Source organism: Leucopleurus acutus (genome assembly GCF_964270905.1).
Source record: "Leucopleurus acutus genome assembly, chromosome: X".
Taxonomy (NCBI): Eukaryota; Metazoa; Chordata; class Mammalia; order Artiodactyla; family Delphinidae; genus Leucopleurus; species Leucopleurus acutus.
Window position 1 is genome coordinate 91,582,139 of NC_139148.1, and position 25,339 is coordinate 91,607,477.

At 36.9% G+C, this 25,339-nt stretch overlaps 1 protein-coding gene across 1 annotated transcript in view; it reads left to right on the forward strand.

The window, feature by feature from the left end:
- The window catches only part of IL1RAPL2 (interleukin 1 receptor accessory protein like 2), a gene marked incomplete at both ends in the record, with an annotated part of 1,088,726 nt that overhangs the window by 779,647 nt on the left and 283,740 nt on the right, over positions 1-25,339 (forward strand). The gene's annotated exons all lie outside the window — the stretch shown is intronic.

Here is a 25,339-nt window from a genome sequence, read left to right on the forward strand (position 1 = left end):
TTATTTTTTTATTTTAAAAACTTTATTTTATTTTGTCTTACTTTATTTTCTTTTCTTTTATCCTTTTTCTTCCTTTCTTTCTAATTTTTCTCCCTTTTATTCTGAGCCATGTGGATCAAAGGCTCTTGGTGCTGCATCCAGGAGTCAATGCTGTGCCTCAGAGGTGGGAGACCCAACTTCAGGACACTGGTCCACAAGAGACCTCCCATCTCCACATAATATCAAACGGTGAAAATCTCCCAGAGATCTCCATCTCAACACCAACACCCAGCTTCACTCAACGACCAGCAAGCTACATTGCTGGACACCCTATGCCAAACAACTAGCAAGTCAGGAACACAACCCCACCCATTAGCAGAGAGGCTGCCTAAAATCATAATAAGGCCACAGACACCCCAAAACACACCACCAGATGTGGACCTGCCCACGAGAAAGACAAGATCCAGGCTCATCCACCAGAACACAGGCACTAGTCCCCTCCACCAGGAAGCCTACACAACCCACTGAACCAACTTTAGCCACTGGGGAAACACACCAAAAACAACGGGAACTACGAACCTGCAGCCTGCAAAAAGGAGACCCCAAACACAGTAAGATAAGCAAAATGAGAAGACAGAAAAACACACCACAGATGAAGGAGCAAGATAAAAACCCACCACACCTAACAAATGAAGAGGAAATAGGCAGTCTACCTGAAAAAGAATTCAGAATAATGATAGTAAAGATGATACAAAATCTTGGAAATAGAATAGGGAAAATGCAAGAAACATTTAACAAGGACCTAGAAGAAGTAAAGATGAAACAAGCAACAATGAACAACACAATAAATGAAATTAAAAATACTCTAGAAGGGAACAATAGCAGAATATCTGAGGCAGAAGAATGGATAAGTGACCTGGAAGATAAAATAGTGGAAATAACAACTGCAGAGCAGAATAAAGAAAAAAGAATGAAAAGAACTGAGGACAGTCTCAGAGACTTCTGGGACAACATTAAATGCACCAACTTTCGAATTATAGGGGTTCCAGAAGAAGAAGAGAAAAAGAAAGGGACTGAGAAAATATTTGAAGAGATTATAGTTGGAAACTTCCCTAATATGGTAAAGGAATTATTTAATCAAATCCAGTAATCTCAGAGAGTCTCATACAGGATAAATCCAAGGAGAAACACACCAAGTCACATACTAATCAAACTGTCAAAAATTAAATACAAAGAAAACATATTAAAAGCAGCAAGGGAAACACAACAAATAACACACAAGGGGATCCCCATAAGGTTAACAGTTGACCTTTCAGCAGAAACTCTGCAAGCCAGAAGGCACTGGCAGGACATATTTAAAGTGATGAAGGAGAAAAATCTACAACCAAGATGACGCTACCCAGCAAGGATCTCATTCAGATTTGATGGAGAAATTTAAGCCTTTACAGACAAGCAAAAGCTGAGAGAGTTCAGCACCACCAAACCAGCTTTACAACAAATGCTGAAGGATCTTCACTAGGCAAGAAACACAAGACAAGGAAAAGACTTATAATAACAAACCCAAACAATTAAGAAAATGGGAATAAGAACATGCATATCGATAATTACCTTAAATGTAAATGGATTAAATGCTCCCACCAAAAGACACAGACTGGCTGAATGGATACAAAAACAAGACCCATATATATGGTGTCTACAAGAGACCCACTTCAGACCTAGAGACACATACAGACTGAAAGTGAGGGGATGGAAAAAGATATTCCATGCAAATGGAAACCAAAAGCTGGAGTAGCAATTCTCATATCAGACAAAGTAGACTTTAAAATAAAGACTATTAGAAGAGACAAAGAAGGAAACTACATAATGATCAAGGGATCGATCCAAGAAGAAGATATAACAATTGAAAATATTTATGCACCCAACATAGGAGCACCTCAATGCATAAGGCAAATACTAACAGCTATAAAAGGGGAAATCGACAGTAACACATTCATAGTAGGGGACTTTAACAAGCCACTTTCACCAATGGACAGATCATCCAAAATGAAAATAAATAAGGAAACACAAACTTTAAATGACACATTAAACAAGATGGACTTAATTGATATTTATAGGACATTCCATCCAAAAACCACAGAATACACATTTTTCTCAAGTGCTCATGGAACATTCTCCAGGATAGATCATATCTTGGGTCAGAAATCAAGACTTGGTAAATTTAAGAAAATTGAAATTGTATCAAGTATCTTTTCCGACCAAAACGCTCTAGACTAGATATCAATTACAGGAAAAGATCTGTAAAAAATTCAAACACATGGAGGTTAAACAATACACTACTTAATAACGAAGTGATCATGGAAGAAATCAAAGAGGAAATCAAAAAATACCTAGAAACAAATTACAATGGAGACACGAAGACACAAAACCTATGGGATGCAGCAATAGCAGTTCTAAGAGGGAAGTTTATAGCAATACAATCCTACCTTGAGAAACAGGAAACATCTCAAATAAACAACCTAAACTTGTACCTAAAGCAATTAGATAAAGAAGAACAATAAAACCCCCAAAGTTAGCAGAAGGGAAGAAATCATAAAAATCAGATCAGAAATAAATGAAAAGAAATGAAGGAAACAATAGCAAAGGTCAATAAAACTAAAAGCTGGTTCTTTGAGAAGCTAAACAAAATTGATAAACCATTACCCAAACACATCAAGAAAAAAAGGGAGAAGAATCAAATCAATAGAATTAGAAATGAAAAAGGAGAAGTAACAACTGACACTGCAGAAATACAAAAGATCATGAGAGATTACTACAAGCAACTCTATGCCAGTAAAATGGACAACCTGGAACAAATAGACAAATTCTTAGAAACACACAACCTGTTGAGACTGTACCCGGAAGAAATAGAAAGTATGAACAGACCAATCACAAGCACTGAAATTGAAACTGATTAAAAATCTTCCAACAAACAAAAGCCCAGGACCAGATGGCTTCACAGGTGAATTCTATCAAACATTTAGACAAGAAGTAACACCTATCCTTCTCAAACTCTTCCAAAATATAGCAGAGGGAGGAAGACTCCCAAACTCATTCTACGAGGCCACCATCACCCTGATACCAAAGCCAGACAAGGATGTCACAAAGAAAGAAAACTACAGGCCAATATCACTGATGAACATAGATGCAAAAATCCTCAACAAAATACTAGCAAACAGAATCCAACAGCACATTAAAGGCATCATACACCATGATCAAGTGGGGGTTATTCCAGGAATGCAAGGATTCTTCAATATACGCACATAAATCAATGTGATACACCATATTAACATATTGAAAGAGAAAAAACATATGGTCATCTCAATAGATGCAGAGAAAGCTTTTGACAAAATTCAACACCCATTTATGATAAAAACGCTGCAGAAAGTAGGCATAATGTTGAGGAAATTTCCTCAACATTATAAAGGGCATATATGACAAACGCAGAGCCAACATTATCCTCAATGGTGAAAAACTGAAGGCATTTCCACTAAGATCAGGAACAAGACAAGGTTGCCCACTCTCACCACTCTTATTCAACATAATTTTGGAAGTTTTAGCCACAGCATTCAGAGAATAAAAGGAAATAAAAGGAATCCAAATCAGAAAAGAAGAAGTAAACCTGTCACTGTTTGCAGATGACATGATACTATACATAGAGAATCCCAAAGATGCTACCAGAAAACTACTAGAGCTAATCAATGAATTTGGTAAAGTAGCAGGATACAAAACTAATGCACAGAAATGTCTGGCATTCCTATACACTAATGATGAAAAATCTGAAAGTGAAATCAAGAAAACACTCCCATTTACCATTGCAACAAAAAGAATAAAATATCTAGGAATAAACCTACCTAAGGAGACAAAAGATCTGTATGCAGAAAATTATAAGACACTGATGAAAGAAATTAAGGATGATACAAATAGATGGAGAGCTATACCATGTTCTTGGATTGGAAGAATCAACATTGTAAAAATGAGTCTAACACCCAAAGCAATCTACAGATTCAATGAAATCCCTATCAAACTACCACTGGCATATTTCAAAGAAATAGAACGAAAAATTTCACAATTTGTATGGAAACACAAAAGACCCCGAATAACCAAAACAATCCTGAGAATGAAAAACGGAGCTGGAGGAATCAGGCTCCCTGCCTTCAGATTATAGTACAAAGCTACAGTAATCAAGACAGTATGGTACTGGCACAAAAACAGAAATATAGATAAATGGAACAGGATACAAAGCCCAGAGATAAACCCATGCACATATGGTCACCTTATCTTTTATAAAGGAGGCAGGAATGTACAGTGGAGAAAGGACAGCCCCTTCAATAAGTGGTGCCAGGAAAACTAGACAGGTACATGTGAAAGTATGAGATTAGATCACTCCCCACAACATCCACAAAAATAAGCTCAAAATGGATTAAAGGCCTAAATGTAAGGCCAGAAACTGTCAAACTCTTAGAGGAAAACATAAGCAGAACACTATGACATAAATCACAGCATGATCCTTTTTGACCCACCTCCTTGAGAAATGGAAATTAAAACAAAAGTAAACCAATGGGACTTAATGAAACTGCAAAGCTTTTGCAAGCAAAGGAAACCATAAACAAGACCAAAAGACAACCCTCAGCATGGGAGAAAATATTTGCAAATGAAGCAACTGACAAAGGATTAATCTCCAAAATTTACAAGCAGCACATGCAGCTTAATAACAAAAAAACAAACAACCCAATCCAAAAATGGACAGAAGACCTAAATAGACATTTCTCCAAAGAAGATATACAGTATGCCAACAAACACATGAAAGAATGCTCAACATCATTAATCACTATGGAAATGCAAATCAAAACTACAGTGAGATATCATCTCACACCAGTCAGAATTGCCTTCATTAAAAATCTAGAAACAATAAATGCTGGAGAGGGTGTGGAGAAAAGGGAACACTCTTGCACTGCTGGTGGGAATGTGAATTGGTACAGCCACTATGGAGGACAGTATGGAGTTTCCTTTAAAAACTGCAAATAGAACTACCATATGACCCCGCAATCCCACTACCGGGCATATACCCTGAGAAAACCATAATTCAGAAAGAGTCATAGGGCTTCCTTGTTGGTGCAGTGGTTGAGAGTCCGCCTGCTGATGCAGGGGACACGGGTTCATGCCCCGGTCCGGGAAAATCCCACATGCCGCGGAGCGGCTGCGCCCGTGAGCCATGGCCACTGAGCTTGCACGTCCGGAGCCTGGGCTCCGCAACGGGAGAGTCCACTACAGTGAGAGGCCCGCGTACCGCCAAAAAAAAAAAAAAAAAAAGAGTCATGTACCAAAATGTTCATTGCAGCTCTATTTACAATAGCCAGGAGATGGAAACGTCCTAAATGTCCATCATTGGATGCCTGGATAAAGAAGATGTGGCACATATATACAATGGAATATTACTCAGCCATAAAAGAAGCGACATTGAGCTATTTGTAATGAGGTGGATGGACCTAGAGTCTGTCATACAGAGTGAAGTAAGGCAGAAAGAGAAAGAGAAATACCATATACTAACACATATATATGGAATTTAAGAAAAAAAATGTCATGAAGAACCTAGGGGTAAGACAGGAATAAAGACACAGACCTCCTAGAGAATGGACTTGAGGACACGGGGAGGGGGAAGGGTAAGCTGGGATGAAGAGAGAGAGTAGCATTGACATATATACACTACCAAACGTAAAATAGATAGCTAGTGAGAAGCAGCCGCATAGCACAGGGAGATCAGCTAGGTGCTTTGTGACCACCTAGAGGGGTGGTATAGGGAGGGTGGGAGGGAGGGAGATGCAAGAGGGAAGAGATATGGGAACATATGTATATGTATAGCTGATTCACCTTGTTATAAAGCAGAAAGTAACACATCATTGTAAAGCAATTATACTCCAATAAAGATGTAAAAAAAAAAAAAACTAGAGTATATACTCCAACTTTGACTACATTCTTTGAAAGCAGTAGCTGTAAAATCTTCTTTCTTCTTTACAGTATCTAGCAAAATTCCAGGCACATAACAGATACTCAGTAAATCTCTTCTGACACAGGTATCTTTAAGAAATGACATTGAGATACAGCACCAATGTTTGGACATTGCTATTTGAATTTTGTAAAGGTTATAAATTGTACCAACAGAATAAGACTGTGGTGATGATCAAAATCACATCAGCTCTAATTTAATAAGTGCTTACATTATCTCATTTAATCCTTATAACAACCCTATATAATAAAAATTCTAATATTCTCATTTACTTGTGAGGAAACTGAGGCATAGAGTGTTTACATAATTTTCATATTGCTAATAAGTAGTGGAGCTGGGATTCGAATTCATGTCTAGTTAGTAAGCCTTTAACCACTGTTGTATTGCCTTAGTTCCCATCCCATCTAGAAAGAAGAAAACATAGCATTCGCTTCTTTTTAAGCTTCAATCCTGAGAGATATCCATGTCTTCCCTCTTTCAAACTGACTCCATAGAAGGCTTTTTTCCTAAGAATGTAAAGTGGACTTGGTATCAAGAATTTCTTTGAATGGGAAAACACATTCTGATTTTGTACTATTAAGTCATGGAAATGAATAATTATGGAACTTGAGAGCTGGTTCTTATTTTAAACATAGATTATTAATTGTAAACTATTGTTGATTTATTTTCCTCTGTTATTACTTAAAGACAGACTTGCTTTTACGTTAAAGGTGTTAACATAAATGTACAAGGATGTTAATATTCTTCTCAAACTTCAGCTTTTTATAGAGATGGACGCTGCATTTGTAGGCAACTTATCAATCCATCCTAATGAGTAATGCTTCACCTAATGTTGAATTTTAACCTGACTCTGGCTAGCCAGAAGGGACCACCCATAGATATATTTGCAGAACTGAGCAGTAAGGAAATCAACCATTCTCCCACTTAGTAGATTGCTAGCCTAGCAAGGAAAGTGCTGTCAACATTTCAGAGTGGGAAAAGCCTCTTCTGTGCAAGGGGTTTTCTCTTTGTTCAAGGACAATGGGCTTTTAAGCAAATACTACTTCTGACTCAGTCCAGCTTTAAAGCTGCTTGTGGCTGCTTGTTAGCTGTCAGTAAGCCTGTTATCTTTGTTCTCTAGCTTTTCTCTCTTTTAAGGGCACAAGATCCCTTGAGCATACTCAGTGGGCATACTTTATCCCTGACATTATTGATGTCACACATATATCTTCTTAGACCATCCAAATTGGCATATTCCAAGGATTTGCGAGGGATAGAGGTAGCATCACTGAAAGACAGAATTGATGGTCCAATTCTCACAGCCAAGTGACGATTTTGTCTCCTGAATCAGAAATCAGAACTCTGCATGTCTCTAGTCACGACTATGATCCTTAAGAAGCTGACCTTTGTGGGGCTGGACTTCTTTGTGACATTACATTACAGAACACCTAATCTCAAATAATTTAGGCCTTTTATTCAGCAGCTTTTCATTGTCAAGACAGTCAAAATATTTTTGGAAAATACATGTTTTTAGCATAAATGAATAATATATTGAGTCAATTTGATTGGAAATCACAAATTAAAACTTCTCTATCTTCTGTAACTAATAATTTTGGGCATTGGGATTATGTTTCGGGATGGGAGAACAGTCTGCATGAGCGCTCTGATTGGTCATGGAGTATTAATTGGCTGCAGACATCGTGTTTAGAACTCCAGCTTAAAGTTGCCAAGAATGATAGCTTTCATTTGTATGCAAAAACTCCAACTGCCCCTTTAAGATGGATGATCAGGTCCTGTGCATCTGTCACTCCGTCTTTACTTTTTAATAGATGAAAGAAGAATGAAAGAAAGAACCATGTGCATCCATGCTTTTCAAAATCATCTTGAACCAAAAGGGGTGCCTCAATCATCTTGCTTCTCAAAAGCACACTTATTTCCTTTCATCAGATTAGGAAGAGCATGAGCTCTGTCTTAGTCTATCTGGGCTGCTATAACAAAAATACCATATAGACTGGGTGGCTTATAAACAACAGAAATTTATTTCTTACAGTTCTGCAGGCTGGGAAGTTCCAGATCAAGTCATTGGTAGATTTAGTCTGATGATAGCCTGATTCCTCATTGACAGTGGTTTTCTCAATGTAACCCCACATGGCAGAAGAGGCGAGGGATCTCTCTGGGGTCTCTTTTATAAAGGCATTAATCCCATTCATGTGACCTACCTCCAAAGTGCCTCACCTCTGAATATTATCACTTTGGGCATTAGGTTTCAACATATGAATTTTGAGGGGACACATACATTCAGACCATAGCAAGCTGATATAAGGTAAATATTTTTTCATTGAAAAATATCAAACACAGGATATTGTCTCTGAGATTTTTAAGACTTTGACAGTGATATCTCTAGCCTTGTAAGAGGGATTTCTTGATGACTACAGAGAAATACAATCTGATTTAAGATCCTAGTGAAATGAAGTACTGACTTCCATTGCTTCCACCATACTACTCAATTGCTTGGACAAGTTACTCAGAGAAGGCCTGGTTTTATATGAAGATAAAGAGCAACCATCAGCATAAGGAAATGTATATCACGGGCCCTGAAAGAACAGCATATTCTAACATAATTCCCTGTGGGTTAGGATTAGCTTCTACTACATAGAATAGAAAACTACATAACAGAAAACTCTACTGAATAGTTTTTCAAACACATAAACATTCATTCTCTCAAAGCAAAAAGAATCAGGAGTTAGTCCAGAGTTGGTATGGAAGTTTCAAGAAGTCGTCAGGGATCTAGGCTTTTACTCTCTTTCTGCTCCTCCATTTTTTGCATATAACTTCCATCCCCAAATTACAAGATGGCTGCTGGAATGCCAGACATCAAAACTGCATTCCATGAAGCAGATTAATTAAATACATGAGGTAAATATCACCTGGGAAATAAGAACCAGGAGAAAATCAAACGTAGGATGGGGGTATTGTGATAAGGAAAATGGAAGGAAAAGCCTAGACAATGGGTCTCCAAACTTGTCTTATCATCAGAATGAGCTGTGAGGAGTTGGTTAAGAACCCAGATTTCCGGTCCCCACCTCAGACCCACTGGATTGTATTCTCTAGTTGGGGGAACCAGGTGAATTTTGACTAGCCTTCTACGTAATTCTGATATTCAAGCAATGTATTTTCCAGAGTGACATTAGCAGCTTAAGAAGCAAACCCAAAGATGTGTAATGATTCAACCCTAATATAAATTAATTTTTTCACACAAAATTCTAAAAAAAGTATTCTTTTTTTTCTCCTTTAGTTCTTTATTTTTTAATGTTCTTATTGGAGTATAATTGCTTTACAATCAAAGTGAATCAGTTATACATACACATATATCCCCATATCTCTTCCCTCTTGCATCTTCCTCACTCCAACCCTCCCTATCCCTCCCCTCTAGCTGGTCACAAAGCACCAAGCTGATCTCCCTGTGCCATGCAGCTGCTTCCCACTAGCTATCTATTTTACATTTGGTAGTGTATATATGTCCATGCCACTCTCTCACTTCGTCCCGGCTTACCCTTCCCCCTCCCCATGTCCTCAGGTCCATTTTCTAGTAGGTCTGCGTCTTTTTTCACGGCTTTCCCCTTGGTTCTTCATAACCATTTTTTTTTTCGATTCCATATATATGTGTTAGCATATGGTATTTGTTTTTCTCTTTCTGACTTACTTCACTCTGTATGACAGACTCTAGGTCCATCCACCTCACTACAATAACTCAATTTCGTTTCTTTTTATGGCTGAGTAATATTCCATTGTATATATGTGCCACATCTTCTTTATCCATTCATCTGTCGATGGACACTTAGGTTGCTTCCATGTCCTGGCTATTGTAAATAGAGCTGCAATGAACATTGTGGTACATGACTCTTTTTAAAAAGTATTCTTAATTCAAGTACTTTGGTTCCTTCATTCTTGAAATTTTACCACCTCTAGCATGTGGCTTCCAAGGTCTCCATTATCATCTGTATCAAGCTGATGAAAGAGAAAATGGCATGAAAAAACTCGTGTGTGAAATTTTTATGAGCCAGGTCTGGAATTGATATATGTCACTTCCATTCACATTGTATTGGCTAGAACTCAGACTCATAGTCACACCTAACTGCAGTGGAGGCTGACACATATAGTCTAGGTATCTGCTCAGAAAGAAAAGAAAACAGATTTTGCAGAACAGCTAGCAGTCTCTGTCACAGGAAAGTTTGGGGATAGGGCTAGCTGCATGGGCACAGGACCTGTGTAGTCATACAGGGTCCCATGCTTAGAAGGGCCCCACACTTGGTTTAATAATCTAGTGTTACTGTCTTAAAATTCTTAAGTTTTGCCCTGGCCTCCACAAAATACTTAGCTTGTCCTATTTGGAGAAGAATGGCTCAGAGCATGAGACAGAGCCAGAGAAATGTGGCACAGTGGGGAACATTGGGCAGGCAGCAGACACTATACTTCAGAAGTGTTGATTAGTGAATCAATGTTGTTGACCACCAGAGAGCCCTCTCTCAGGGTGCTGTCCAGTTCTGCATTTTTTATCAGTGACTTAGATGACATATAAATTATACTTATCACATTTGCAGATGAGAGGAAGTTGGGAGGGACAGTTAATTCTTTGGAGGACATAATTCTTGTTCAAAAAGATCTCAGTAGTTTGGAATGATGGGTTGAAACTAACCAGATGACATTTAATCAAAAAAATGTAAAGTTTTTCTTTCAGGTCCAAAAATCCAACTGCAAAAGTACAGTCTCGGGTTTTTATTTGGCTAAGAACACAAGCAGTATGACTAGTTGCCAAAAATGCTAATTTATTCTTAGTCTGCATCGCAGGAAGGCAGGGTCCAGAACAATAGAAGTATTGGTTCCACTGCACTTTAGATGACATCTGAAATCATGTGTTCAGTTTATTTTGCCTTATTTAAGAGACCTATTGACAGACTACATTTTGCCCAAAAAAGAACGTCTAGGATGGTAAAGGGTTTCGGAATACATATCACCTAAAAGACAATGGACAATTGAAGGAACTGAGAGTGTTTAGCCTGGAAAGGGTAAGATTTTCAGAAAGGTAGGGGGGTGGAAGAAATCAAGAGATCTGCCTGCAATTATTTTAGGCATTGGTATATAAAAGGTGTGTTGGTTTATTCTGTGTTATTCCAAAGAGCAGAAATAGGACCGGCAGATAAAACATACAAAGAGACAAATTTTAGATGAATCTAAAGAATAAATTTTTAATAGAGTTATTTAAAATTGAAATGATCAACCTTGTGAGGTAGTGAGTCTATTGCAGAAAAGTTATAAAGCCAAGACTAAATGCTGGGGACTCTTTAGAAGGAATTTATGTGTTAGGAGGACTAGTATATTTCTAATTATGATTTTGTAGGACTAAATGCTTGTCGAAGTGACAAATTGATCGGGATTGTATTAAGCTTATACTTAGCAAGAACTCTGCAGCCAGACTGCCTAAATTCAAACCTCAGCTCTGTTTCTTACTAGATATGTTACCTTGGGCAGGTCACCTAATTTTTTGATGCCTCAGTATTTTATCTATAAAATAGAGATAATAAAAGTATGTACCTCAATCATAGAGTTATTGTAAGCTTTAAGTGAATTAATATCTAAGTCCTTAGAATAGTACCTGACTTATAGTAAGTGCCATATGAGTGTCATATATTATTTTCTACAAATATAGTTGATGATTCTTCTCACTTTTCTTTAGTAAATGTAGCCTTTCATTGCAGTTAGATATTTATACTAGACATAAAGTAGAATGGTATGGTGACAAAATATTTTAAAACACTGAACGAGCAAACAAACTGGTCCTGTAGATTTCCTCCTTGGATACTTCTAGGAATGGCAGAAGACAGCTATATCTCTGGGATGCATTGTTGGAAGTTGTTAGTTTAGGAGGACATTTCCCACTTTATAGCTTATATTTTTAGAGTTCTTTTTGAAAACTGCATAGGGCTTTTATATTTTTTATTTCATTTGGTCCTTATACTAACCATACAAACTATACAGGGTGATCATCATCCCCATTTTGAAGATGGGGAAACTAAGCAACTGAAAAGTTATCTGAATTGTCCAAGGTCACACAGTATATTATTAGCAGTCTGGATTAGAACTCAGGTCTCTGAAATTTCAGGCCAGGACTTAAACAATATACCTCATGCAGAGTGAGCTTCTTTTAGTCTATCCATTCTGTGGAAGACATTTCATTAAGCTGATGAAGTGGCTTCTATTATTGTGTCAATAATTTGCCTACCTGTTTTGCAGCAAAATGGATATCAGCCTGAAACTCCAACCAACCAGCTCAATTTCCTTTTCACTTTGCACGGGTAGGAGGAGTCAGTAAAATCACTGACTTAGGTTCAGTGTATTATCCACATAGATATTATTGAAACACACCTGCCAGCTCATCTATTTCCTACACAATATTATAGATATTTTTTAAGCTTGTAAAGAAAAATCCAATCCCCTTACCAAGGCAGAAGCTGGCCGTGTGAGTTTTAGATCTGGATCTCTATACACAAGTACTGTGATTGCTCAAGGTATTGGAAAATGGGATTGTTAAAATGAGTGCAAATTGCTTTGGTGATCCTGTTGCTCTGTCTCTACCCTACTCCCACTTCTTCCCTTCAGTACCCTACCCTTGTCCTTTCAACCTTTCTCTCATTGCCATACCTATTCTCAGTCATACATTACATTGGGTTCTCTCCCTAGAAGTAGATACGGCTCAGTGTTTTCTTTAATTGGCCAATTAATAATAATTGCTACCATTGATTGAGAACTATGAGCCAGTTCTCTACTTTGCACTTCAGAAGCATCATCTCATTTAATCCTCATAACAATCCTAAAGAGTGGGTACAATTACCATCCACAGTTATTCATTAAGGAAATGGAATCCTGGAGGAATTAAGAAACGTGATCAAGGTCACACAGTAGGTGGCAGATCCAGATTCAAACTCAGGTATTCTTAACCCAGAGTCTGTGCTTTAAACAGCAATATTATAGGGTTTATGACCTAGATAGTGGGTGGCAGATGTTTTTGAAAGTTGGAAGAGGCTTTCCTTTTAAAATCATAACATATAAGCAGCCATCTGCTCTGAATTAGAGTGAGATCAGCCCAGTGCTGATGAACATCACAGACATTTCCAAGGTCTGGATACACATAAGACAGGCAAGGATGAGGAGCTTTTGCTGTCCCAGGAACTAAAATTCTCTCTTCAAGAAATGGACAGCGCTTTTTTCTTCTTTAAGGATCTCTGAGACTAAATGGCTATATGCTAGTGAGCTCCAGCTGTCAGGCTCAGGCTGAAGCATTCAGACGAAGATCCTGAAGGCCCCGGTTTTGGTTAGACATATCAGTAACTTAGCAGGCTAAAAGCAGAGCAGTAGACACTGAGTCACCTAATACAGCAAGATCTGTCTGCAGTGTTGTAACAGGTTGATAACCCCAGGTAACCACCGCTACAGAAGAAAGTTCCTTGAAAAGCCTTTTGTTCTCTCACAAATGACCTGACCACTTCTTGACTAAAGACACTATTGGAGAAAGTGTGTGTTTGCTGTAGAAATATCCAGTGACACCAGATCAATATGGCATAAGGCCAGAGCAGCCTTGAGCACCTGGGTTTCATTTGTACTGGAATGTTCCGAAGTGAAGCATTAGTCCAGATCAGTGGATGATGGGGTGGGGAGGGGGTACATGCAGACCCTCAGGTGGATTAACCCACACTTGGAAGCTGCTTCATTTCAACCAGTATGAAGAAGACTGTAATGTGGAGTGCCAGAGAGTGACTATCCTGTCATAGCATTAGCCTGCCTTATGGTAATGAAAGGCTTCTTATTCAGAGATGCATATTCTCCTTCTGAGCATTGAGTCCAATCTCTTGACAAAATTATATCAGGAGATGAATGATACTGACAGCTGAGGAAGTGCTTATCCTATCAGAAAATATGGGTCTATCATTAAAGTTCTACAGTTAGAGGGGAAGTTTATGAGGTTGATTAAAAATATCAAGGCATTCTGTTTTGGGAGACTTGGATCCTACTTTGAAAAATTTCTGAGATTTCATATCTCAGTTTCTGAAGACAGCAATCCTTGCCCTACTAGCCTCTCAGTTGGATTTAATGAGATAATAATTGAAAAGGGAAAGTGCTTTGTAAATTCGGTTTTTCCTTCTCTTGTCTTCAGTTTTTCTGCATTCAAAAATTGTGTCTTGAAATCACTCAGCTTATATTTTCTCCTTGGAACTGAGAACAATCATAATTGGCTTCATTTGAAAATCAATTTCAACATCATACGTCATCAACTTATATTTGATTAATTACATTAGTGCTCATCAGTGTTTACGAAGACAGGGAACAAGCTTGGAAACCTCCCAGAGTGCTGCCATCATGTGGGAAATCAATCAAGATTTTGAAGGCCAGGTTCTGACTTCAGTGATGAAAATGGAAAGCAAAATGATTTTATTTTCAGATATATTTGTAGTAGGATTGAGTTGATTTGAAATACTATGACATATTCGTCCTAGAGAGTTTTAGGGGGAAAGATCCCAGCTTTAATGTCAGATAGTTGTAGATTTGGGTAACATTTCTGCCCCTTTTGCTAGCTGGTTATGCTACCCAACCTCTCTGAACCTTAATTTCCTCAACAATAAAACAGGAATTATAGTAGTGCTCACCTCATAGGAATGTTGTGAGGATTAAATGAAACTAGGAGACTACAGAATAGGAGTAAGGGAATTGGATTTAAAATCCTGGTTCTGTCCCTTAGTAGCAGGGTATCCTTAGGTGAGTAAATTAAGTTTTCTGAACCTCAGTTTCCTCATCTGCAAAGTCAAAATAATACACTGCAATTTATAGTGTTTTTGATGACCATGCATTTGACTTGCTTTCATGCAAACAAATGGGTTAATCATGATCATGAAAAATTTTCTGGAAATGCAAAGCTGACATGAAGGGATAATGCCCTGTGATTGATACCAGCTGTTTTTTTCAACTTCGGACCCAAAAGTCAGTCTTTATGTTAGAAAAGTTCTCCACTTAGGAGGACAATTTATTCCTGAGTTCTAAATATCACATCATGTTTAATGTCCACCAAAAGATTATTCTGTGAATTAGAAAATTATTCTTGGCATGAAATTTTGATTCTAAAGCAATTCCTTATTTAATGTCTACAGTTGTAGTCCTCATTAGGGACTATAAGCACATCCAAATGGATAAAATTGCTTAAGTGATATTCTGCTTTTTCTTATTCTTTTGCATTACAAAACATTATATTGATAGGCTATGGATGCCTAATCAGTTCAGTACTTGTAAATAAATAAATCATTAAGCTGAAAACAGAAGTATCAATACAAGCCCAATCTACTCAAATAATTAATTGTCTGGATGGACTTCTGTTTGAAAACAAAGATTATGTCCCTGTTCACAAACTGACTTGGCTGAAATGAGACCAGTAAATAAAACTTTATTTCATTAAAATACAATGCATGCAATAATGTATGTTGTTGTTCCATATGACAGCCAAGAAGTCATATCCTTCTATAAATTCCATTTGTATTTTATTTGATTACCTGTTGTGGCATTTTAGTAGGCAGGATAATGGCCCCCCAAAGATGTCCACATCTTAATCTCTTAGGAATCTGTTAGGTTATATAGCAAAGGCAAATTAACGTTGCAAATGGATTTACGATTGCTAATCATGTGACTATAAAATAGGGAAATTAATCTTAATTATCCAAATGAGCCCAATAGAATCACAAGCGTTGTTAAAAGTAGAAGAGGGAGACAGAAGAGAAGGTTGGTATGATGTAATGTGGGAAGGACTCAACCTATTGATACCATTGCTGGCTTTGTAGATGGAAGAAGACCAAGCACCAAAGAATGTGGGCAGCCTCTATAAGCTGGAAAAGGAAAGGAAATAAATTGTCCCCTAGGGCCTCAGAAAAGGACACAGCTTTGCCAGCACCTTAATTTTAGTCCAGTAAGATCCACGTCAGAATTCTGACGTCTTAAACTATAAAATAATAATAAATGTGTTGTTTTAAACCACAAAGTTTGTGGTAACTTGTTATAATAGCAAGAAAAACTAAAATAGACAATTTCCTCTTTTTGTCAGCCATTTGTACATGCCTATCTCTCATACTAGATTAACCCTTTTTATATGACTCCACATACTGTTCAAATTTGTGCTTTACATCCCCAACTCCAGCACAGACACATACACTATTTATTACAGTAACTTTCTATAATAGAACTATAAACATTTGTTAACTGATTGAAAGAATGAATGACACCAGATAATCCAAATTGAATTTTCATCCCACTCTTTGACTTGTAGAATTGTATAGATACAGTATAAGGTATTCAGTCAATTCATCCCCAAACTCCACTAATTAAATAAGTATTTTCTGAGATGTTTATATGGAAACAGGATATGTTTTGAATAAAAGAAACAAAGTCTTAAATCAAAAAACAAGGAAGAGGGGTAACTGTATAGAGTAGTGTCTATGAGCTCAGACTCAAGAGCCAAATAGACTTAGGCTGATTCCTGGACCCATAATGTATTTATCAGCAATATGACTTTAGGCAAGTCACTTAATCTCACTAAGCCTCAATTGTCTCATCTGTCAAATGTTGATAATGTTAGGACCTACTTCATGTATTGTTGTGAGGATTTAATGATGGAATGAATGTAAAAGAGCTTGGCGTGGAATGCATGCTTAGTCAATGTTAGCCATGGTGCAGCTGCAAGGATATTGATCTTTAATTCAGGAAACATGGGTTTTAGTCTTCTGTTTGATCACTAATTTGTGATATGATATTCAGAAAATCCTTTCATTTTCTACCTTTCAGTTTCTTCATCTTTCAAAATAGCCAGATGAATTAGACAAATAAGAGCCTGTCTAGCTCTAAAATTATCCATCCCAGAGTATCTTATTATATTCTTAAGCATAACTATCAGGGCCAAATTTCTAGAATCTGACAGATCAGTAACCACAGAAGCCAATGAGGATCTTGATGCAAGTTGAAAATTGATCTATCTTATAAAGATACACAATGGAATACAATTTAGCTGTGAGAAAGAAGGAAATCCTGCCATTTGTGCCATCATAGATGGACCTGGAGGGCACTGTGCTACGTGGAATAATTCAGACAAGAAAAATACTGCATGATATCACTTATACATGGAATCTAAAAAAGCTGAACTCATAGAAACAGAGACTGGTATGGTGGTTACCAGGGGCTGGAAGGTGGGAAAAATAAGGCAATGTTGGTCAAAGAGTACAAACTTCTTGTTAGAAGATGAGTAAGTTCTAGGGATCTAATACACAGCATGGTGATTATAATGAACATTACTGTTGTGTATACTTGAAAGCTACTAAGAAAGTAGACCTTAAATGTTCTCACCACAAAAAAGAAATTATAATTATGTGACCTGATGGAGGTATTACTTAGCTATATGGTGGTAATTGTATTGCAATATATGTGTGTCAAATCAACAGATTGTATACTGTAAACTTACACAATGTTATATGTCAATTATATTTCAATAAAGCTGAAAAAAATTAAAACTGATCTATCTTCTATGTGTAACCTCTCATTGTTTTAGCATAAACTATATCCCAAGTTCTGTGTAGAATTCAGAAGTACACTATCTCAGGTAATTTATTTGATAGTAACCACATTTGGAATGTGTTAGACATCAACATTTAAGTGCCCAGAGAGTACTATTTTAAAGAGAGAAGGCAAAAATCTTTCTTGAGGGGGAAAAGGCAAAAGAGAAGAAAAAGCATGTTCTGTGTAGAGAAAAAAAAAAAACAAAACTACCATCACAACCTCTGTTTAAGTTTCCATTTCCCCCAAGGTTGTTTTCTTTTCAAGTTTGAAGAAGTTGTTTTATGTCTGGGCGGATTTGTGCTGAATAAACATTGTTCTCTCCAGAGAAGAGCCCTGTGTTAAATGGCATCAAGAAGAAATTGCCCTGCCTTTATGCTCAAGCTTTCCCAAAGCTCATGCATTGCTCAAAACTCAAATATTAGTGGAAATAAATACGGAATCTAGAGGAAAGGGCACCTCAGGGCAACTTCACAGCACCCCTGAGCATTCAGGACCCTCAAGGCACATCCATTGAATTGCAAGGCAGCACAGGATCTTTGAGCCAGATGCCCAGAGCAGTTGCTAACGAGATCCTGAGCTGTGCAGGGGCAATGGCCTGGTAGGTTGCCCAGCACTTCCCTGGCAGCTTAGCGTCTGCCTGTTAAAGGATCACCTATTGATTCAAAGAAAATACCTAACTTTATGTTTTAAATAAAGACAAATACTTGGAATGGCTTTAAATTATGGTAGGAGTATTTTAATTCAACTAGAATGTGTTTGTATTAAAAAGCAATTTAATCCTATGAATATGACCTCCTGTCTGTTTGACTCCGTGGTTCTCAATAATTTTATCTTTCAAATACACACATGAGGAACGTGAGCCACCACCATCAATAATAGTGACTTACTAAAGGAAATTATTCTTAGTCAGTAGTAGGGAGGTGTGGGAGACACATATCTAAATATCCAAAGGTTGAGCCACCAGTGGTTTAAAACAAATCTCCAAATGACTCTTGGAATCACTGGCTTGATTTTTTTTTCTGACCCCATCTCAGCCTTTCTACTATAGTTGGAACACCTAGAGAATACATATTCTTTTTGGATGGAATTAATGGACAACATATGTCAGTCTGCCCCCTCCTGTTTTATTTATTTATTTACTTATTTATTTTAATTTAATTTTATTTTATTTTTTACACAGCAGGTTCTTATTATTTGGGATTGGGATTGACATATATACACTAATATGTATAAAATGGATAACTAATAAGAACCCCTCCTATTTTAAATGAGGTAGATATATTAGAGTTTTGGTGGAGAAAATATTTACAAAAAATTAATTGCTATAGTGCTTAGTTGATGGAGGTAGTAACAGGCTGAAGTGAAAACAAGTGAAACATTGATGTATTTTTAAATTTAAACTATGCTGGGCTCTCTTTCCTAAGATACGTTAAGAAGTGGAGAAATCACTCATAATAATGCTGGTTGGAATCTTGAGGAAAATAACTGTATCTGTCTTCATTAACTTCCGCTGAAGCCCACCCTGTCTGTTGACCAACACCAATATGAAGACAGGAGTAAAGAGAAGGGTCCTGGGGCCAATTATATGCCTGCTGTTTAACCCCCTACTAAGGAATAAAGCCTGCCCTTCCACATTTCCAGACAATCCTTCAAAAGCAACTAGCCTTAGGAGAGGAGATTCAGGTACCTTAAGTTCATTCTAAGGTTTAAATTGCAGAGATTTCTTTGCAACGAGTTTTGATTAGAGAGACACAACACTGGGTGTCTAAAAGCAGGCTGGAGAAGAAACTCCTCTGAAGTAAGGTACACAAAATGAGGACGCTTAGGGCAAAGGAGACACATTATATCTAAGACTGATCCTGTTTGGGTTTATAAGTTTGGAGGATTAAAGATAATATTACATAATCATATTTATTGTATATTTTTTCCTGAATGATCACCTAAATTAGGGGATTCTCAGCTTAGTAATCCTAGAAATGAAATATTCACAGTATATGGGACTTTATATTCACTAAGTAGCTAGTAAAATATGTGCCTCATAATTCAGAATTAGGAAGTCTCTAATGTTAATTTCAGAAAGAGATATTCCTTTCCAAGAAATAATAATGCTTATGATGTTTCCAGAACTCAGCAATTTCTGGATTCATTCTGTGTTCAATTTACAAAATCTTGAAACTAGTCGACTACTTTGGCTAGACTTGGATAATCTCCCTTCATGATTACAGGAAACCTTTAAGGATATTAACAAGATCCTTGACTCTCCCTAGATCTAATTTGTTTAGTAAGGACCTCCATTTTCTTTTCCCATGTGAAGACTATTCCCAAGTCTTTTTTCTGAAGATCTTTGGTTCCCTCAGAACATCAGAGAACCTAGGTTTTCTGCAGGGCAGTGGTTCTCAACCTGGGGTGATTTTGCTCCCCAGGGGCATGTGCCAATATCTGGACATATTTTTGGGTTTTACAACTGGGGGAAGGCGCTACTAGATTTAGTGGGTAGAGGCCAGGGATGCTGTTAAACATCCTATAACGCACAAGACAGCCACCTACAAGAGAGAATTATCTGGCACTGAAAATTAATATTGCTGAGGTTGTGAAAGCCTGCTTTAGGGAGATTCTTGTTTTCCTCGGTGTGTGCATGCAGTCTTGGCTAGGGCTGGAGTTAAAAACTTATCCATTCATCCTCTCCTGGGATTTTGAATCTTGGTCAAAGTGACACAAGGACAGAAAACAAGTTACAACACAATAAGACAAAACAAATTAAACACGCATACACACACACACACACACACACACACACACACACACAAACCAGTTGGAGTGAATTCAGTCCTATGATGGGATCAAGATGAAATTGTTGTGCAGTCCCTTTTGCCTGTACATCTAGACCTAGCCTGGTTTCTTTCCTGTATCTAAACTTAGTTCCCCAGACATCCTGTCCATCATTGAGACATCCTTCTGATAAATTCCCTTTTTGCTTAAATTAGCAAGAGTGTGTTTCTCTTCCTTGTAACCTAAGAACCCTATTGGAGGCACCCATTTTTAGAGAAAGAATACATTGGGAAAATAATTTGAAGATTGTGTTTATTTGTTCCACAGTGTCAGACACTACCTTGATTGTTGGGTTATGTGAGACATGATTCTTGTCATCTAGGAACTTCAAAATCTAGTTAGGGAGACTAGATATACCCATATAAGGTGAAGTTTAATTCGTTTTCAAAGAAATGTATGCTGTGCACCAACTGAGTGGTTCAAAGAAATAGTAAATGCTTTAGGGTTTCAGAGAGAGGAAAGGTTTGTTTGAGCTTTTATTAGGGAAGGTTTTCTGGAGGATGTTGGACTTAAACTGACTTTTGGAAGATAGATAGGACTTGGGATGGCAAAAAGGAAGGGGAAGGTCTTAGACACTATGGGCACGGTGAGATCAGACATTACTCATTTCAGATCCCTCTTTTACAAGCTCCTTGACTTTGGGAAAGTTATTTGTAAAATGTAATATAAAATGCCTTAGAACAGGGCCTAGCACACAGCAGATACTAAATAAATGCTAACTATGGTAACTATTATTATTTGTCTCTAAGCTTAGGGAAAGTGTTTAAGCCAAGATGCAGAGTTGGAAATTAATGCAATGTCTAAATAAGGAAAGTAACTTGGCCAAACAAAGCACAGATAAAGTAGAAGAGTGGGTAAGAAGACAGGAAGGCTTTTTTTAAGGCTATATCATGACTGCCTTTATGTTTACACCTGACAGGTTCAGATTTTATCCTCTTGTAAATGTAGGGGTCATTGGGAGATTTTGTATGGTTAAATGTTGTGGTGAAAATAATGATTTTGGAATGTGATTTCAGTGCTGATACATTGAATGGATTTGGAGAGATCCATTTCATTGACCTTAACATACACATTTCATAATGTCTTCATTCCTAGAAATTAAATAGCTACTTTGTGATCCTACTGGGTTCGTACACTTAGTGTCCTTTGCATCAAGCTGTCCTTCTATTCCCTTCCACTTGGCTTGCTAGCAAGTCTAATTAAAGAGACAAATCAACAAAAGAGGACGATGAAACTTGTAATAACTGTATGTAACACTTAGGCAATATAGTCACATAAATTGATTTATTCAAACAGTTAATTCTACTGATTTCTTATACTAAGTTCATAGAAATTTACCAATCATTTCAGCCAAATTAATTGATCTGGTTATATAGGTAGACACACCTTTGCCTGCAATAGAAAAGAAAGAGCTAATTTGGACATTCTCAGGAAAGTTAGTGCTGAACATATAAAACCTAGCTTTGGGAAGAAGCAGGCAGTAACAGTCATAGCTTCACTAGCACATTAAGACTAATACCATGGTATACTCAGTAGAGCAATTATAGTTAAGGATAATTAAACATAAGCGGCTACAGAGGGAAACGCAGGGAGGAATTGTGGACTGAAATGTTAGTACCAAACTGCATCCCTTGCTCCCATTCTTTCAATCAAAGCATGAAGCTTGAGCAGAAAATTGAAAGACTAGCTCAGACCCCAGTTAATCCCTCTAGGGGTCCAGGATAAGTTTTCTAATAAAATTGTAAATCCCCACTGTGTTGTTCATGGGGTCTAGTATTGACAGTTCTCCCCTTCATTTCCCAAACAATAACTGTGATTTTCAGATGATATTTTTTTAAAAAGAAGAATGAAATGAGCTTGCCTACTCATGGCAGCATGTGCTCTAGCTAATCTGCAAATGCTATAATTATGCTATGCGCTGATAGATTTGTCTCTGGGCTGGTGGTCAGGATCCAGATGAACTGCTGCAGTTCCTGCTTTATCATCACAAATGTTTTGCACTTCTTGGCAATTCCCAGGCCTAGACATGATATTGGAATTTAATGAGGTTCCACGCCCATACATCCCACTGGGATGCATTAGGATAAGTGTAAGTTCATCTCCTTTCATTCATGAGTTTAGGGGAAAAAATGTATGTGCATGGAATGTTCTACAGAAACTGTGTTTCAGCTGGCTGTTTGCCACAAAGCCGCTCCCACTGGCCTGGGAAACTTAGCTTAATTAGTTTGTAGTCAAAGAGGCTAAAACCATTGATTCAGTACTGAGCATTTTTACCTGTTCTGCCTACAACTTATATCTATCTTCCTATCCATTCTGCATATAGGGGCTTTTGGTGACAAGAGGGCACCAAATGAGACAATGCAAGCTTCATTTAGCTTCATCTCTAAGGTGGCCATAATTGTAACTATCTTCCTTACCTTCCAAGGTCATTGTGTAGATCACATGAACTAATGTATCTGAAAGCACCTTAAAAATTATGAACCACCTGTAAATGTAAGGCACTTAAAATTATCATTAATATTAATAAATTTTAGTAATTGACATTTAACAATAATAAAATCAGAGTAAGTATATCCATAGTCCATGGCAGGAGGTAAGGATGGGGGGCAACAATGACTCCAGATTCATATCCTGATGAAAGTAAAACAAGATATTCACCTTTGAGCATTAAATACATTACCTACAGTTACTTCTCACCTACCACATCCCAATTAATACATTTGCAGGCAAGACATATTTGAAAATAATACTAAGAACAGTTTCCAGCAATCTAAGTGTCAATAATCTGGATGTGTAAGGCAAATTGACAATAATTATGCCAAGTAACCAAAATAATTCTTTTATAAATAAAATGTAGGTGGCTGGAATTTTAAAATTTTTATTCATGTTTTGAATACACAGTATATGAATGTTGTTCAAAATGTATAACAGGTATACAGTGAAAATTAAATCTTCCTCTGCTGGCCAGTACCTCCCTAACCCAACCTTACCCACCACTATTCCCCAATCACCTAGCTCATCTCCTCAAAGGAAATTACTGTTATGAGTTTCACATGTATCCATTCAGAAATATTCCACACTTGTACAAATATATATATGCACGGCACGTGTGCGTGCACACACACACACGTATATTTTTTACACAAAGGATAGTATACTGTGCACACTGTTTGGAACATTGCTTTTTCATTGAATAATATATCTTGGAGATATTTCATAATAGACGTACAGATTTACCTAATTCTTTTAAGTAGATGTATTGTAATATATCATTATATGGAAGTAACATATTATTTAACCAACCTCTTACTGATGGATATTTTGGTAGTTCTCAATATTTTCCTATTCCAACTGATAGCAAACAACAAAACTGAACATCTGTTGTGACTGGATTTTGAATACAAATATTTAAATTTTGTTTAAAAGCATATCCTTTATATTTCAAATAATATTTAAATATTGATATAAGGTTATTAAGAGTAACTGAAATATTGAAGAAATGAAGACTATAGATATTGTATTTGTGTGTTTGCCTGTATTATGCCAAAATTAGCTTAGTTAGAAAAATATATCATTCAATTCCATAAGGACAAGATGCATTACAGGCCATCAATAAAGATTTGTTGGAAAAATGAGAACAAGTCACTAAAATTTTTCCTTAACAGTTTGGATATCAGGAAGATAAAGCTAATGTTATGTAAAGCTCTTTCCTGGTGCCTTTTTTGTTATCAACAATTATTTTGGGAATATCACCAAATTTGTATATTTCCCTAACTTTTCCTATCATGTGATCAACTTTTGTTTCTCTCTTTCTCTTCTAAATATCTTTGCAAATATGAGATGAACTTCTCTCAGGTCGGCACAGAATTCCTAAACCACTCAATTAACAATGGGTTAATGATTATCTCTTTCATACCCAGCTATATTCTATGTCTCTTGTGAATTACAAAGACTTATAAAACATTTCCCTTTGATAGGTAAGAGTCTAATTGGATAGTTGAAGTAAGGCATAAATACAGGAACAAGTAAAAGGAACTCAGGGTATAAATAATAGCTTCATATAAGGTTTGTCATAAAGCATTTTATGTCTGTGTGTGCCAAGTCCTGACATTTCTTTCTTCTAGGTGCCTCTCTAAGTTCTACCTCTATTCCTCGATTTGTGTTATTAATTTTTCTTGCATTTCTTTTTCCTTACTCTGCCTTTCCAAATCTTCTCCATTCCTTAAGGTCTGTGTGGAGATTCATTTCCTTCATAAAACTTTGCCCGACCCTGACAACAAATACTGACCTCTCCTTTCTCCATTCCTTTACCACATATAGCCTTAGAGATGAAATGCTACAATTTTATTTTTACTAAATTGTATTCTTTGTTCATCTCTTTACTTTCATGTGCTAATTCTGTGTTCATAGTCCTAGATTATATATTGAAGACAAAGATAAAGATTTTACTTCTTTTCCCTTAGCACTTAGCATAAGACTTAGTGGACAAAAGATGCTCAATCAGTATTTTTGATCATTTATCCTAATGAAGGTACCAGTGTTTTATCATATTGTTTTAGAGATTGAGGTGGGGAGTGAGGAATGATTCAGAGGTATAGAAGGTTCAGTCCACCATAAATGTCCATTAGGGTTATATTTCATTAAGAATATTTAGTACCACAAATTGGGTATGAAGATTTAATATTTATATGATTATACTCTTAAAATCTGTATTTCTTTACACTCACAAGCTTATAAAACCACTCAAAATAGACCATTCGTTTGATCTTGTTGGAAAGTGTAGCTGTCAAAGTGGCATATTCACAGTGAATCAATGGTGCTCTAAATGTGTTGGGAAGTGGAGATTGTATGGATAGAGTAACAGCTCAA